General features: G+C 32.7%; 1 pseudogene; it reads left to right on the top strand.

Moving 5' to 3' along the window:
• LOC108467408 (wax ester synthase/diacylglycerol acyltransferase 11-like) overlaps positions 1-16,586 on the top strand; it is a 39,687-nt pseudogene that overhangs the window by 8,905 nt on the left and 14,196 nt on the right.

Here is a 16,586-nt window from a genome sequence, read left to right as displayed (position 1 = left end):
ATTTTCAGAATTTTTGGTTTGGCAAATCAATACCAGATTTTTCTTAAAGTTTCCCATGTTTCACTGTTTGACTAATCTGACCAATCTTCATTACGAATCAAATTTCTCATTTTACAGAATTCAAAATATGTTCTCGTTTATTCCATTTGAAACTAGACTCATTAATCTTTAATTACATAATTTATGCAGCTTCTAACTCATCTCCCACAATTTATGGTGATTTTCTAAAGTCACGTTACTGCTGCTGTCCCAAGCAGATTTATTACCAAATCACTCTTTCACACCTAACTTGCATGCTTATTATTTAAACATGTATATCACCAATCAATTATCACATATCTATGATTTTACTTAAGTATAATCTCCATTTCATCATTTTAAAGCACAACATGTTAGCCGATTTTTCCCCTTAGCATCTACGGCACATGCATGCTCATTTGTTTGGCTCAACTTCACCTATCTTCCATTTTTCATCAAAAGAACATGAAACAACAACCATTTCCTTCATTTTAATTCATGACTAAATGCTCACAACACAACTAAAAACCAAAATATGCTTCAAGAGTTAAGGTAGAATCAAGAAGAACTCATGAACATCAAGATAGAAGCAAACTACCATGAACTTACCTTCAATTTTCTTCCCCAAGTGACCGAACATTCAAGAGCTTTCTCCTCTCCTTTCTCTTCTCTAACTTTAGGCTATGATGAACAAAGATGGACAAAACTTTGTTCTTTTCACCCCTTTTTTTTTAATAAAATTTCATATTTCATCCATTTAATTCTTTAATACAAAAGACATGAAATGCCCATCATGGAACATTTACCTAAACCATTATCATGGAACATTTACCTAACCCATTATCATGGAATATTTACCTAATCCATTATCATGGAACATTTACCTAACCCATTATCAATTTGTACCATGAATTATGGATATCAAGTGCTCATATTGTCTACAACAATACAACAACATGATGGCTGGCGACTTCATGTAAAATAAGAGGTTTGTCATGCAAATCCTCCTATTTTGCACTCCTATTTATTTGGCCACTTCAATTTTAGCCTATAGCATTTTCAAACATTTTCATATAGGTTCTATTTCATAATTTCACCCCATTTTTCTTATGGAACAAAAATTAACTAAAATTGTCGGGTTCTATCTTAAGCTTGGGCCTTCTAGAGGCCCACTAACATAATTAAACCTATACCAACATTCACAGAATTCTCGAAAATTAGGGCGTTACATTACTAACTTATGAACATACTTACCTACCAAATCCATTTATCTCTTGGCTCTATCTCTATGTCAATTCAACCGATTAAACAAATTTTAATAAGCAAATGTGTTAATGCACATACATACTTATGAAATTAAAATAATCTCTTGTACATATCTCTATGCCAATTCAAACAATTAATTCAATCTCATAAGCACATCAAAGATTACGTGAGGTAACAATGTATTTATACCTTGAAACAGTTTAATCACAATAATCTTACAAGTTATGCAAGGCTAATGTATCGTTAGATACCATTGCTAATTTAATCCTCAACTATCTTAGATGGCTAAACATGCACTGATTAAGTATTGTGTCAATTAATTAAAATTTCAATCCATTTAAATAATTAATTCATTAGTTACCTTACAATTGTAATGCAAGAATAACTTAGTCATGGGTTTACTTAATCAAACATCTTACCGAGACCTATAACAACACAAACACAATTTTAATAACTCAACTAGATGAAATGTAATCAACCTAACACGAATTAAATTCAAGCCATATTAATTAAATTAACCATATCAACATTACAAATATTCATAGACATGTTCATCATAACAACAACAAAATTAAAAGGATAGGAACCAAGAATCAAATGTGGTGTTTCTCCGAGGCTTGACTAGTTTGCTTCGCTTTTCCTTCTCCACTTGTTCTTGTTGAACTGAGGCTTCCACAAACACTTGAATGCTGTTCCAAATGGTGGTTGAATGACTCTTTTTCAAGAGGTGAAATTGGTGAGGGGATGAGGAAGGAAATGAAAAACAATGAAGAGAGAAAAGTAAGAGAGAAGTGAAGAATGAATGGTTTTGAGATGTGTTTGATGTGAGTAGCCAAGAAGGGTATTTATAGGTTGAGAAGGCTGCTAAAAATGGCCAAAATCAGCAGCCAAAGATTCCCCCCATGGCCATCCACACATGTGGCATTTTTGAAGATTTCAAACATGTTATTTTCAAGTAGGGGCAAATCTTGAAAAGCGTAAATAGTGGAGGGGTTTGAATGAAAATTGAAGGAGTCTTCAAGATCCATTTTGCAAGCCAAATAATTTTCCAAACAAGCTGATTGGATCAGATGTGGGATGGTTTTGGGCTGCCCAGTGTTCGGTTGGATTGGTTTTCCCTGTTCAGCTCAACTGGGCCCCTTTCCATAATTAATTAAAAATAATTTATTTAACGCAATTAAATTGGATTAAAATTAAAATTAATTATATTATGAATTAATATTCATAATTTGGACCGTCTTCGACTGAAAATATAATTCTACTTGATGCTTCAAAATTGCTTATCGGTTTTATGCTTCTAGTAGTGTCTGCTGAGCCGTTTTTCGCCCTTTGTCCGAATCTGTCGAGAAAAATCAAAATTAATTTAACTAAGTACAATTTAATTATTTTATAATAATTATATATTTTTTTGACAAGAATTTTATTGAAATTGCATGAATTTGAGCTAGAAAGGGCATGAAAAAGTGTATATTTTTGTGTTTCCAAGGTCAAAGAACTTTCCAAAGCAATGATTGTTATGAAGTTTGTAATCGAGCTAGTTCTGAAGAAGACAAGTTTGAGTCTTCCAAGCCCAAAGAGAAGGCCAATGGTGGGGGAGATGAAGAAGGAAAGCTTGAGAATAGCAATGGAAATGGTGGTAATGAAAAACCATATAATGGAAGTGGAAGCCCAACAAAAAACCAAATGAGCCGATGAGATGCTTCCTTTGTGACGGTCATTATATCTTAAAGATGTTGGGAAAAATTCAGTTCAAAAATGATTTTCTTACACAATGAAAAATAAAAATTTTGAAAACTGAGTTGGTTTGTGGTATTTATAGCAGTTAACCCTTTATCGAAATTGCACTTATGTAAACCCCTCACCTAAATTCAACGCCGGAATAGGGTTACAGAGCATTACCGAACTTATAACACATATAATCATAATTTTCTCATGCATTCAATCAATTCATAAAATCATCATTCAATCTCAATCAATTTGTCCCTTATAATAGCCTACAGGCCTTAAACATGCTTTAGGAGCGGTTTGGGGCTAAACAGATAACTTATAAAACTTTCACGAAACTTTGAAAATTTTACTCAAAACAGAGGACACACGCCTGTGTGGGCAGGCCGTGTGTCTCACATGGTTACTAGACACGCTCGTGTCATCGGCCGTGTGAAAACAGGGGGTACATACTGACTTGGGTCACATATCCAACTGCACCCTTGTGTGTCTAGCTCGTGTGCCCTTCGAAGTGGCCACACACGCCCATGTGTCAGGCTGTACGCTAGGCCGTGCCAAACCTGTAGGGTATACTGACTTATGCAACATGGCCAAGTCACATGCCCGTGTGCTAGGCCGTGTGCCAAATAGGGGGTATACTGACTTGTACCACACGGCCAGTCACACGCCCGTGTGTAAGACCATGTGGAGTATATAGACTTTATTTTAATATCAACACCATGTGAGACACGACCGTGTAACTTCACCGTGTGTCACACAAGGCTGAGACACACGCCCGTATCTCTGCCCATGTAGACAAAAGTAGGCTATTTGCAAAGCCATTTTGCCACCCTATATTTACATACCTGCACAAGCATAAATTGCAACATTTTATAACTCATTAGGCAATCAATCCACAACATTTCATACACATTTTATACCAATTCGACATAGTATTCAAATACCTAAGTAATATCATGCATTTTCCATTCATATGGCTACTACATATCAAGACAACATTTGCATATTCCTATTTCTTTTACTGCTTGCCAAAACATACTATATTTGAATACTTAACACAACCAAAACATTATACCAAGTTAAGCCAAATCACATGGCTTTAACTTATACCACAACATGGACCAAAATCTCTATCTCAAGTAACCATAACTATCATCTTTATAACTAGCCTATACATGCCATATTTACAAATATCCATGAGTTCAAAGGTACCAATCGGCAACTGGAAAGTGTGGTGCGTAACTCTGACTTATCTGAATCGAGCAAGCTATCGAACCTCTATAAAACATGGAAAAGAAACAAAGTAATTTTTAATAGCTTAATAAGCTTGTATAATTCAGAATTTAACTTACTATTTATACATAACCAAACAATTAAACAAAGTATATCAAATTCACTTGTCAAATGCCTATACACAAGCATTCATCAACAAGTTAGTCACATAAGTGCATGTAGTCATCCAATATCTCAATTTAATACTCAATACATTGTATCATATCAAATTCAAATTTATCATGTACATCATATGTAACATTTCACTCTCAATCATATAAACAGTAATTCATTCGATAACAGTAACTCATCCGTGTAACACATAGCTTTTTCACATAACCAATAACAAAATTTATGCCCGTTGAACCTATTAGAATATCGAGGGATACTTGGGTGATATACATTACATATATAAATTAGTAATTCGTCAATTCATTATCATTTCCGCTCTTTTGAGCTATGATCAGTAAGCTCTTCCTGAGTTGATGGATAGTAAACTCTAATGAGCTGAAACGGTAAGCTCCGACGAGCTGAAAACAGTAAGCTCTTATGAGCTGATATATCGGTTAGCTCATACGAGCTGCAGTGAGTTCGCAACACATGCAAGATCTCAACTTAAACGGTAACCCTAGTGACATGTCACTCGTATCCTACGAATTCCTACGGTTCAAACAGGGCTCGGTAACCATCAGACTATATCAATAAGGCATTTGTATTTCAAGTAGATCAATTACTCAATTATATACATTTATTTCAAATAATTACAAATATTTAAAAGTTCGATTTTAATTATACGAACTTACCTCGAGTTGCTCAAATGGAAATTATCGACTATTCGTCCACTTTTCCTTTTTCCCAATATAATCCCAATTTCGACTTATCTTGATCTATATATTATCAAAATCATCTTATTTAATCAACTATTTATTCAATTTAGTCCAAAACACAAATTAGGGCTATTTTACACATTTACCCCTAAACTTTCACATTTTTACAATTTAGTCCTTATCACATAAAATTGCAAATTCATGCAATTTAGTACAAAACCATGCTTAGCCGAATTTAATACATGTTACTAGCAGCCCATATTTTCAATTTATTCACACTTTTAACCTTCATATTTCACATTTTCACAAATTAATCCCTTATCATTTTACAAAAACTATTAATCTAACATTAAACCTTCCAATCTATCATAATTCATCAAATTACTCAAGCATTCAACAATGAAAACGTGATAAATATTTAATAATTTTGAAATCTAAGGTACGGGCTAGCTAGAATACGAAGCAACGATCTCAAAAACGTAAAAATCATTAAAAACTGAGCTAAAACCATACCTTAATCTAGCTTTCAAAGTGACCGAATAGAAAACCTAAAGAATGACTTTCCTTTCTTTCAAATTTTCGGCAACCAAGAGAAGAAAGATGAATAAAATGGCTTTGTTTTATTTAATATAACCTTATTAAACATATTACCAAATTAACCTTATTAATATAATTTAAAAATCACTCAATGCTTGTCCATCTTTGTCCACTCACAATTAAAATGGTCTAATTACCACTTAAGGACCTTAACTTTAAGGTTCTATAGTTATTAGATACTTTTAGGTAATAGAACTCCACTTTTACACTTTAGCGATTTAGTCCTTTTTCTCGAATTAACCATTCAAACAGTAAAATTTCTTTACAAAACTTTCACACAATAATTCTATCATACTATAAACTTTAATAAAATAATAAAATAAATATTTTAACTTTAGATTTGTGGTTCCAAAATCACTGTTCTGATTAGACTAAAAACGGGTTGTTACAACCTATTTTTTCGGCTAGAAGGATCCTTGTCGTCCTGGCTTTCAACTAAACAACCTCTTCTTCTATTCTTGTACTATGAACTACTTCAAGTGTGAGCTAGAACGGTTCAAATCAAGCACAAAACTAGAAATAGTTTTCTTTTTTTTTTTTACTTTTAGTGTGAATGTAAAATCTCTCTCAATAGAAATCGGTAGAATTTTTATTCTAGAAAATAGAATTTATATTTAAAGAATAAAATTCTCACTATTTTCAAACAGAATAGCAATATCTAAAAGTTGTATATGTAGTCTTATTGTTGCCATCTTTTTATAGGGAGAATAGGTGAAACCCTAATTGAATTGTAGAAGTATATTTAAAATAGAAAAGCAAACTCCTAGTCTAACTAGGGTTTGTCATCCCTAGCATTATCATGAGGGGCTTTTGGGCCTTTCCTATATTGGGTCCAACTACAAGTACTTCCTAGACTTTTAGCACATATTTTATAATTCCATTCAACCTAATATTTATTTTTCTATTTCCCAAAATAAACACCTTGAGATTAATTAATTTTTCAAATAAATAATTTTCTTAACCCAATTCTAATTCCATTAAAATAATGACTTTACTGTAAAAGAATCTATGAGAAAATTTCTTTAATATTTTTACATTTAACGAATTCACTATGACCAAATGATTTATTTCTATTTTTGAACTTCATTTAATTCGAAAATTATCAATTCATTTCCTCGTCATTTTCACTTTCATTTTGGAGAAAACGACATTCATTTCCAAATGTTTCTCATTTTTCCACTTTTATCATTTCTATCCATTTCCACTCATTTGATTCAACATGCAATTCATTTCTAGTTTAAATGAGCTACAGAAAAATTGGACATATGTGATTAGAGCTCAAAAGATTTATAATTAAGTTCTAGCTTTTTGCTTATTAATTATAAACTGATTTAGTCACAAAGTCATTCCACTATAGTATCGTGACTGAGCTCTCCCAAATGACATACCATTGTGAAAGCAATTCTATTAATGCTCGTCCAATGACCTTGTCATAAGTATGTTATCCTTATAGGGTATCCCTAATCTCTTTAGGATCAATTTGTTCTCCTAATATGATCCTATTTTATCTCATGGTAACCACTACATCTTCCTTCATGAAAAGTCAATTACTATCAAATAGTAATCAAGTCATTCATCACAGAGAAAAATGACCCATGGTCAAGTTTACTTTTTATCAATCATGTAATGCAAATGAGAGAATATCATGTACCCATATCTCAGGCTATGAATTCCACTATTGTGAACGATGCTACATAATGCAGAAGTCATATACCCAATGCACCAACTTTCAATTCCTTATCTATTTTAACTCAGGCTTTTACTTACATCAAAGTATACATGTCACACATACATAGTTCGTCATTCACTAGAATTAAAGTATGCCACACTTTGAACGTCAAAAGTGAATAAATCCATTCATGATCTTTTCTTCTTGGGTCCAGTCCGATGTACTGTCAGTCTAGTCAGACGCATCTGTATCTCTATCTTTTGCGAGTCATCTGCTTTGATGCCTAAGACAAGGCATCTCTGCAATTGGGCTTGATAAACAACATATTAGTCTTTCAATAGGTTTGTTCATTTCTGATTAGACTAAGGACATATTTAGGTTTTTTCACTAATACAATTTATTTTTCTATATTACCATCTGACCACGTAATACCGCTTAGTATTTATTTAAACATTAGACAAGCAATAAGTCAATATTTGCTTCTTTTTCGCTTTGCATGCAAAAACCACATGAGGAAAATTATACAAAGAAAATTAATGTAATCCATGAATTGTTTTATTAACCAATCTATACGAAAAAAATTACAAGTTTCCAAACGAATATACTACACTCAAGGCACCAAATCCAACAAAGGGATTGTCTAAAACATCCATGTTTTCTTCTATTGAAAGGGATGATGATCTAGAACAAGCACAGTTGAAGCTTGTTTCGGTCTTGAGTTCTGTCAAATCCAAGAAGGTCAGAGAGAATTAAAAGAAGCCAATAAAGTGTTTCTTATGTTGTGGTCCATATAGGATGCGGCATTATCCAAAGCGATTTAAGTTATTCACGATAAATAAAGAGATGAAGCTAAGCCATAGAGTAAGGCTTTAAAGCTTGTTTCAATGATACTCAATTCTGCAAAAGCAAAGAGGGATCGTAAACAAAAAGGGTTGATGTTTGTGGAAATCAACATTGCAGGCTGAATGAGTGCTCTTGTTGATACGGGGGCGTCAGACTTATTCATACCAGAGAAAGTTGTGGGTAAAGTTGGTCTCTCAGTTGGCAAATCAACTAAGAAGATCAAGACTGTTAATTTGAAAGAGGTCCTAACTGTGGGAGTAGCATGATCGGTGCTAGATGTGCAAATGTCTGAATTGGAAATACTATAGCAGAAATATAATTAATTAAAGTAGTGATGTCTGCAAGTATATGGGTCAAATTATAATATAGTTTTTTTACAACGAAACACTTGAAAGCATTTCGAGGATCGTACCCAAGGGATTACGATTGGAGAAATTTAATATTAAATTAATTATAGAAAATAATTACTAATCTAATTGAGTCATGAATTAACAGTGCTGATGCAAAAATAAAATATTAATTCAACTACTTAAATTAACTAACCAAAAATAACCTAATAGAATTTAATTAACCTAAGATATCCTAATTGAATTTCCTATTCCTAGTGTCAACCATGTGAGCTTCTAGCCAATGATCGATTGAATCCCTAATTATCAATTAAGTTTCTAATTAGCTTCAACTGAGTTATTTACCACCCTTAGCTAAGAATATCATTTCAGTCTTACCTGTTTAGATATTCTACTATGGGCATCACTCCCTAGTATACTAAATACCCTTGAATAAACACCCAATTTTAGACAATTAGTTTCTTAATCAGTAAATGAATTCAATAACCGAAACATGTAAGATATAAAATATGCACAAGATTTTATTCCAATATTCATACAAATGTTAGTTCATCAAGCTAATGAAATATAAATCATGGAATAAAAGAATAAAAGGAAAGAGAATGCTTATTGATAAATAATAAAACTGTTTATCTAAGTCTAACCTACGTCTAATCCCTTCTTAGGTAACTTTAAGGCGACTTATATAAGTTAGATTTGTGTTATGTGGTACCTACATATCCTTGATACACTTTAATTAATACAATTTAATATTAAATGACTAGGGTTTAATTAAGGAAATAACCAAAAATTTCTGTCCAAGGAACAGTCACCTCTTTCCATAAATTTTTCGCGTAGTCGCGATGTCAAGAAGGCCTATTTCACAACGTTGTCCCCATTTCAGCCTTAGAAGCTTTGAAGTTCTATGTCATGATGTCCCATGCGTGTGTCACGACATGGTCATCTTCCTTTGTATTCTTGGGCCTAAATTGGCATTCTACACACTCAAATAGCCTGGTAGTCATTCTTGGTGCCCAAGTTGGCCTAACGGGTCATCAAACTACTAAAAAGTGCATAAAAATCATTATTTTGCAACAAAATGAATCTAATCTAATAAAATTGAAAATATAAAAAATAAACATAAAATAGCTAGAAAACAAGCTCGTTAAGTGTCGAAAAGACTCTAATTTGCCACAACAAATTATAGAAGATCAAACTCCCCCATACTTAACTTGTTGCTTGTCCTTAAGCAGCAAAACAAAGAAACAAAAAAACAAAAAGAAAACAAGATGACTAAACAGTGCTTGAGCATGCTTCATACACGAGATTAATTTGGAAAATTATAAATGAGTCAATGTGATGAAACATGTACCTCTAGCACGATATATAATTGATTCCCGATTTTAAATATCAAACACTTTAGTTCACTAGGTTACGAAGTAAAAAATTCGAGAATGTCAAGTATTTTATTCCATCTAAACAAATACACAATAGACATTTATGTTTGAAGAATACAAGTGGTCAGAATTGTCAACATTCAGTTCAATTTTAATCCATGATTTGTATCAGTTAGGTCACATAGGACTTTTCAGTATGTAATGTTCTTTGACTTAGGCTGGTTTATAATTGAAAAGTTGACTCTACAAAATGGGTTAAGCACGAAAATAGATTGGCACATTATATTGACCCCTATGCTACCCCAATTATATCCCTTAGCTCACCACCTTATATTCACTTCTCTCACATTCCTTTTCTAGCCATTTCCTAAGGTACAATATAGTATTAATGAGTACAATCCTCTTAACGAGTCTTTTGTGAAAAAAATGAGTATTTTTCTTCTTTTTCTATTTTTTATCTTTCTTTCTCTTCCTTTTTACTCATCTTGCTTCTTTTTTTTTTCCGTTCGTGGTTTTCTCACTTGGCTTTTAGCCTTCACAACGCTTTTTTTCGCTTGAATTTTTTCTTCATTAACACACAATTTTGCAAGAATCTTATACTCACTATAGTATAATATTCCTTAGTTTTCACTTTCAATTATTTTCATTTTGAAACGTTCGTGATGTGTCTACCTAACCCTTAATATTAGTGGCCCAACGTCTAACTTCTTGCTGGTGCTAAAAAGAAAAGGATCAAGAGATTGTATATTCGGCTTATGGTTTCATTCGAGGTTCATCCAGAAAATGGAATTAGGCTCAAAATAAGGTACTTGGGAAGTAATACATAGGGTCAACCTTTTTTTCTCTAGTGTTTACCAAAATGCCTTAGGTCATCCCTAAGTGTTTCAATTCATGAATTCAATTAATTGTATTTTAACATTCTAACAATCTATAATTCAAACAAAAATATATATTTTTCTATTTACTTATTTTTTATTTGGTATACTTAACACACTTTTACCTATTTACAATTTAATAAAGTGAACAAATTAGTTTAGCATTAAATAAATTAAAATCAATTACTATCAAGCTTAATTTACAACTTATACACAAAATCCTATTTACATGCTCCTAACCAATCACTTGTATTCCTACAAGCTCGAGCACAAATAAACACACAAAAATTAAAACTAACTACTAAAATACATAAAACAAGTAACAAAAATTTTGAAATTTTAAAACATTTTTAAAAGTTCTATGTTAATCGATTGGTTGATACTCACTTATTATCATAAGATAGATTAATAAGGAAATTAAATAATTAAAATAAATAGCAAGAAAATAAATAAACGACTTAAATTAATAAAATCAATTAGGAAGATTAAATCATTCCAGGGTTTGCAATTAACTTTGGATTAGGATTTTAGGGAGGATTAGTTATTTATTAACCAATTATTACCTCTTGACCTCTAACTAAATAATCGATTGGTTGATAGTCACTTATCTCTCGACCTCAGTTTCTCAACCAAGATAAACCATGATTTACTCGGTTAGACTTATCTTCCGATCCCATCTAACCTATGATTATATCCTAAGGTTGTCAAGCCTAGGTTTTAGGAACACATAATATATACCAACTAATCCTCTCGTAAAACCCGAAATCCTTCGTTAATTACGTCCCATCCAATCATTAATCTCCCCTAAAGGATTTAGCTACTCATATTATTCATAATCTTAATCTCAATTCAAATAAGCATGTAATTAACATGAATAAATCAGAAGAGAAAAGAGGTTAGAATAATCCTAGGATTGATGCCGAGTGAAGAATAGAGTAGTAAATCTCTCGATCAGAATAAGGAATAATGCCGTTTCGAAAGGCAAATAAGTAAAATACTTCAATATTATAAAATAACTCCTGGATCAAAATCAATTCCAAGAGGAAAAAACAAAGAGTTTCTAAAAAAGATGAATAAAAACTAAGTTTAATCCTACTCCTAAACTACAAGGGTTTTGAAGCCATCTAAGATGACTTAGTTACATCAAACCTTTAAGGTCTTATTTATAGGAGTGCTAGCAGCCCAAATTAGGTCTTTGTCACATCCTAGCTCTTCATATAAAGTCAATTGTGGAGATGAAAATAACCCTGGAAGACTTGGGTAGAACATCGACCTATGTTAGGCCATAGGCCTTGCATGGTGCGATACGACAGGTGCTCCATGCCTTGTATGGTTCGTTTCATTTGTTAATGGCTAGGGAAGCTTGTTCATCACTCGTCTCTTTCCCTACGTCAATTGGGCCTATAAATTATCCTACATACTCAGTTTAACATATTAGCACTACTTAAGGCCCATGTCGGGCTAATAGGTCACAATATGCATAAAATATATTAAAAAACACTTATTTTACTAATATTTAATCCTAACTACTAAATTGCCTAGAAAACAAGCTCCTTAAGTACAGAAATAACCTGAAATAACTATTACATTTTACGGTAGGTTAATGATTCTATTTTATCTCATGGTAACAATTATATATTCCTTCAGGTAAAGTCAATTACTATCAAATAGTAATCAAGCCATTCATCACAAAGACAAGCGACCTATATCTCGGGCCACATTTATTTTTCATCAACCATGTAATAACGATGAGAGGATATTATTTACCCATATCTCAGGCTATGGATTTCAATATTATGAATGACGTAACATATTGCAGAAGTCGTATACCCAACGCACCATTCCTTATCTATTTGAACTCAGGCTTTTACTTATATCAAAGTATACAAGTCCCACATACATAGTCTTTCATCCACTCAAGATTAAGTATGTTACACTTTGAAAGTCACAAGTGAAGAAGTTAACAAATGGATTCAAGATCTATTCTTCTTGGGTCTAGTACTATGTACTGTCAGTCTAACCAATCATATCTATGTCTCTATCTTTTAGGAATCATCTGCTCTGATGCCAAAGACAAGGCATCTCCCCAATTAGACTTGATAGCCAAAATAGTAGCTTGTTAATCGGTTTGCACATTTTCGATTAGACTAATATACTTTGTCTTTTCATATTATGACCTGATCACATAATACCGCTTAGTAGTAGTTTAAACATTGTCAACCAATGAGTTAATATTTGCTTGGCATGCAAAAACCACATGAGGACATTATGAAAAGTATAGTAATGTAATCTATGAATTATTTTATTAACCAATCTGTTAAAAAAAATTACAAGTTTACAAACGTATATACTACACTCATGGTACCAGATCCAACAAGAACTACTCGACAGAAAGACTAGTTGAAAACTTGTCGACACATTGCGGCAGTTCCAAAATAAGTCAAACTAGTGTCATTTCAAGGATGTGATGAAGGCATCGCACGAGTGGGTTTCGGAGAATGTCATGTGTTGTGGATCAAAGACCTTGATGAATGCACACAAAGTGTTTCATTGTGGTCAGCTGATTTAGGGCTTATTTAACCCATTTGAACTTGCTTGATTCATAGAACACCCATCTACGTGAAGCCTTTGGTGATCGACTCAAACAATATAGTAAAACTAAAGTTACCAAGATAATTATTGTAAATCCAAAGGGATAAAGATCTATAGAGTTTAAATCTCTTAGGACGTTCATCTTATAAATAGTCATTAATTTCAATCGTTGGTGTAATTTAATCTCTACCGTTGGATCTAAGGGAGCTCAACTATAAATAGAGGCACTCCCCCTCATTTTTAATCACCTTAATGATATTTAAAGAATATATTTGAAATCGCATACTCAAACACCTTGTGTGCATTCCTTTATTATGGCTTTTTAGTTCTTTCATTGCTCATTCTCTTTGAGTTGCTTCCACTATCTGCAGGAATTCTCATATTTTGAGAGTTAGGGTGACTTAAGTGGATTTGAAGCATGAAAATCATCTAAGGCCACACAATTTTCCAAACTTAAGTTCTAGCCCCGTGATAGTATGCTACAATAGCCACTACGGCTTGGCACTACAAAAACAATGAAAACAAAATAAAAAATAACACCAAGAATTTTTTTTACATAGTTCGATTTCCCTACGTCTGTGGAGCCTAACTTAGTGATTAATTGCACTATCTTTTTTCATTAATATAAAAAGTGATTCACACTATATTACTCTCAAAGTATAAAGATCTCACTTTTGTACCTACAGACTCGAACACTCACTTCCAAATCCTCCCTTTAAGAACTTAGGCAGTAAAAATTCAACAATGTTTATAGTAATAGTTTGCACTCACTCAAAAAGTAGTTCCACTATTAACAAATTAGAATGCACTTAATAAGCTCTCATACAATACCTAGACAAGCCTTCAAGCATATATTCAACTTTCGACTTGCTAACATGGAATAAAGGGGAATATAATGTAACTCCTTGAAAATAGCTATTTCAATATTGAAAATTCAAGCACAGTGAAATGAAGATAAACTTTCCAAAATCAGCAACAGTATCTCAATCAAATCTTCACATTCTAAACACATAATTGATTCACATTAGTCCAATCCAACCTTCTAATGCCAAGGATTGATTTCCATAGATGGACAATAGTATCTTCAATAAAACAACACATTAGCAAGTCCAAAGATTTTCATCATTAAATTCCCAAACAAAATAAGGCAAGTATTTACATAAACAGATCATAGTATCTTCAATAAAACAACACATTAACAACTCCAAAAAATTTCCTCATTAAATTGTCAAACCAAATAAGGTAAGTATTTACACCACCTCAGTGGCAGTCTACAATTGGCATTGTCGAGTGCCACTCAGCAACTCTCAGCTCATCTTACCTCAATAATCTCCCCCTTTGGAAATTTGTTGAGAAAAATCAAACAATATAGAAAGCTAACTACTACAATCAATAGTAGTTTCCCCTCAGCACAAACCTCACTCTTTTTAGCTCAACTTAGTGCATAGTATAATAATTTTAACTATCAATTCTATGTCTATAATTCGCACCACAATCAAAATACTAAATTAAAATTTAGTAAGCAACACATAAGGTAAAGTGCAACAAAGTAAACATGCACCATAGATTAATATCATAGTTCCAAATCAATTTGTTCTATATGGTTTACTTGTTCTATCTGCTCAACACCTTATTCACCTTCTTGCTCTATTGGCTCTACACGAACATGCTTACTAGCCACTTGAAAGAAAACTTAAGTTTAGGAACTATTCGCTCGTATCTCTCAGTGATTTTCACAATCTTTGGCTTTTGCAATGTTGAAAAATTGAATATGGAAATGTTAAGAGGCTTCTAGCATGTACCTTCTCAGTATGACTTACCACCTACGAAATACCAGTTGTGCCATAACAAACTCAATCATCTCCACTACTTTTCTTATCAACATAACAACTTTTGTACTCACTAAATCCCCCTATGTGTTTAGGACCCAATTTTTCGTTGCAAATGCAAACAAGGAAACATATACAATGGAAAATGAAGAAGTTATAATTCTTCCTTTCTCAAGCCATAAAATGATAGATCTTATTGGTAATTGCAATAGTAGTGGCATCCAAGCTGTCATCTCGTTCAACCATGTTTCTATTTTAGCACTGAAGCACTCTCTATATTAGCTCTCGATTGAACTCATACCAATGTCCTCTGACATACACCTTCTGATAAATTTTGCTTCTTGAACAAATGACTGAAAGCATCAAATTGGCAAAGAACTCAAACACAATCTCCATTACATATGGCTTCACAAATGAAACAATGCCAAGTAAACCATTGTTTGTCGTGAAAGTGTTAATGCATTTCTTAAAAAAAACTTTTATTTTCAATATTTTGATCCTTAATGAAACACTTTGTCCTTAATCCCATGAATTTGTTGGAGTAATTAAGGATCAGGAATGTTAAATCCTTCTTGGCCAAAACTATTTCCTCCTCTGCTTTTGCCTTTTCAACTACTTCAAAAAGCATTGCTGGAATACCACTATTCTTTAACTTTTTATTTCTTCGAATGGCAGACTTTGTTATCACAAGCTTCTTAGACTTAGCCTTTGATGACATAATTTATTTTAAAGGAACATTTTTATAAAAGCTTGAATCTGAGTAGGAACTTAAATTAAAACTAGTGAATGACTAGTTAGACAAGTCAATAACCTCCTCTCTCAAACTCTCATTTTCCTTATTTCTTTTCCAGAATGGCTTGGTGGCAATAGAAGCGTTCTATTTTTCCTTATCTTTTGACTCATCCATGGCTTCCAACTCTCAGTTAGCCACAAACCTTATCTTTCCCCTTAAGGGGTAGAGGATGTGGCCACAAGTTTAGTTACTTTTGTGACCACAACTTCATCAGAAATCTCCTTTAGAACACTAACATTAGTAACATTCTCATAAATAAGAGCCTTAAGTTTCATTATGTTAGTCTCAAACTCATATTTATCACCATGACTAATAGAGGGATTAACATAAACATTCAAGGCATTATTTACAAGAGTTTCATCAATGACAGGATCAACGTCACCTTGAGAACTATTGCATTAATCAATGACTCCATCTTTCCTTTCAACATAGGTTGATGCTCTAGAATTGGTCGATTAGTAAGAAACTCATTGATATCTGCTATGACATCCTAAGAAAAGGTATCTCCACTCTCATCATTTTCCTTCAATTGGCTCTCTTGCGCATCTAGAGGGCCA

This window comes from Gossypium arboreum, chromosome 8 (assembly GCF_025698485.1).
Source record: "Gossypium arboreum isolate Shixiya-1 chromosome 8, ASM2569848v2, whole genome shotgun sequence".
NCBI classification, from domain to species: domain Eukaryota; kingdom Viridiplantae; phylum Streptophyta; class Magnoliopsida; order Malvales; family Malvaceae; genus Gossypium; species Gossypium arboreum.
Note: the sequence above shows the minus strand (reverse complement) of the source record. Positions and strands in the feature narration are given on the sequence as shown.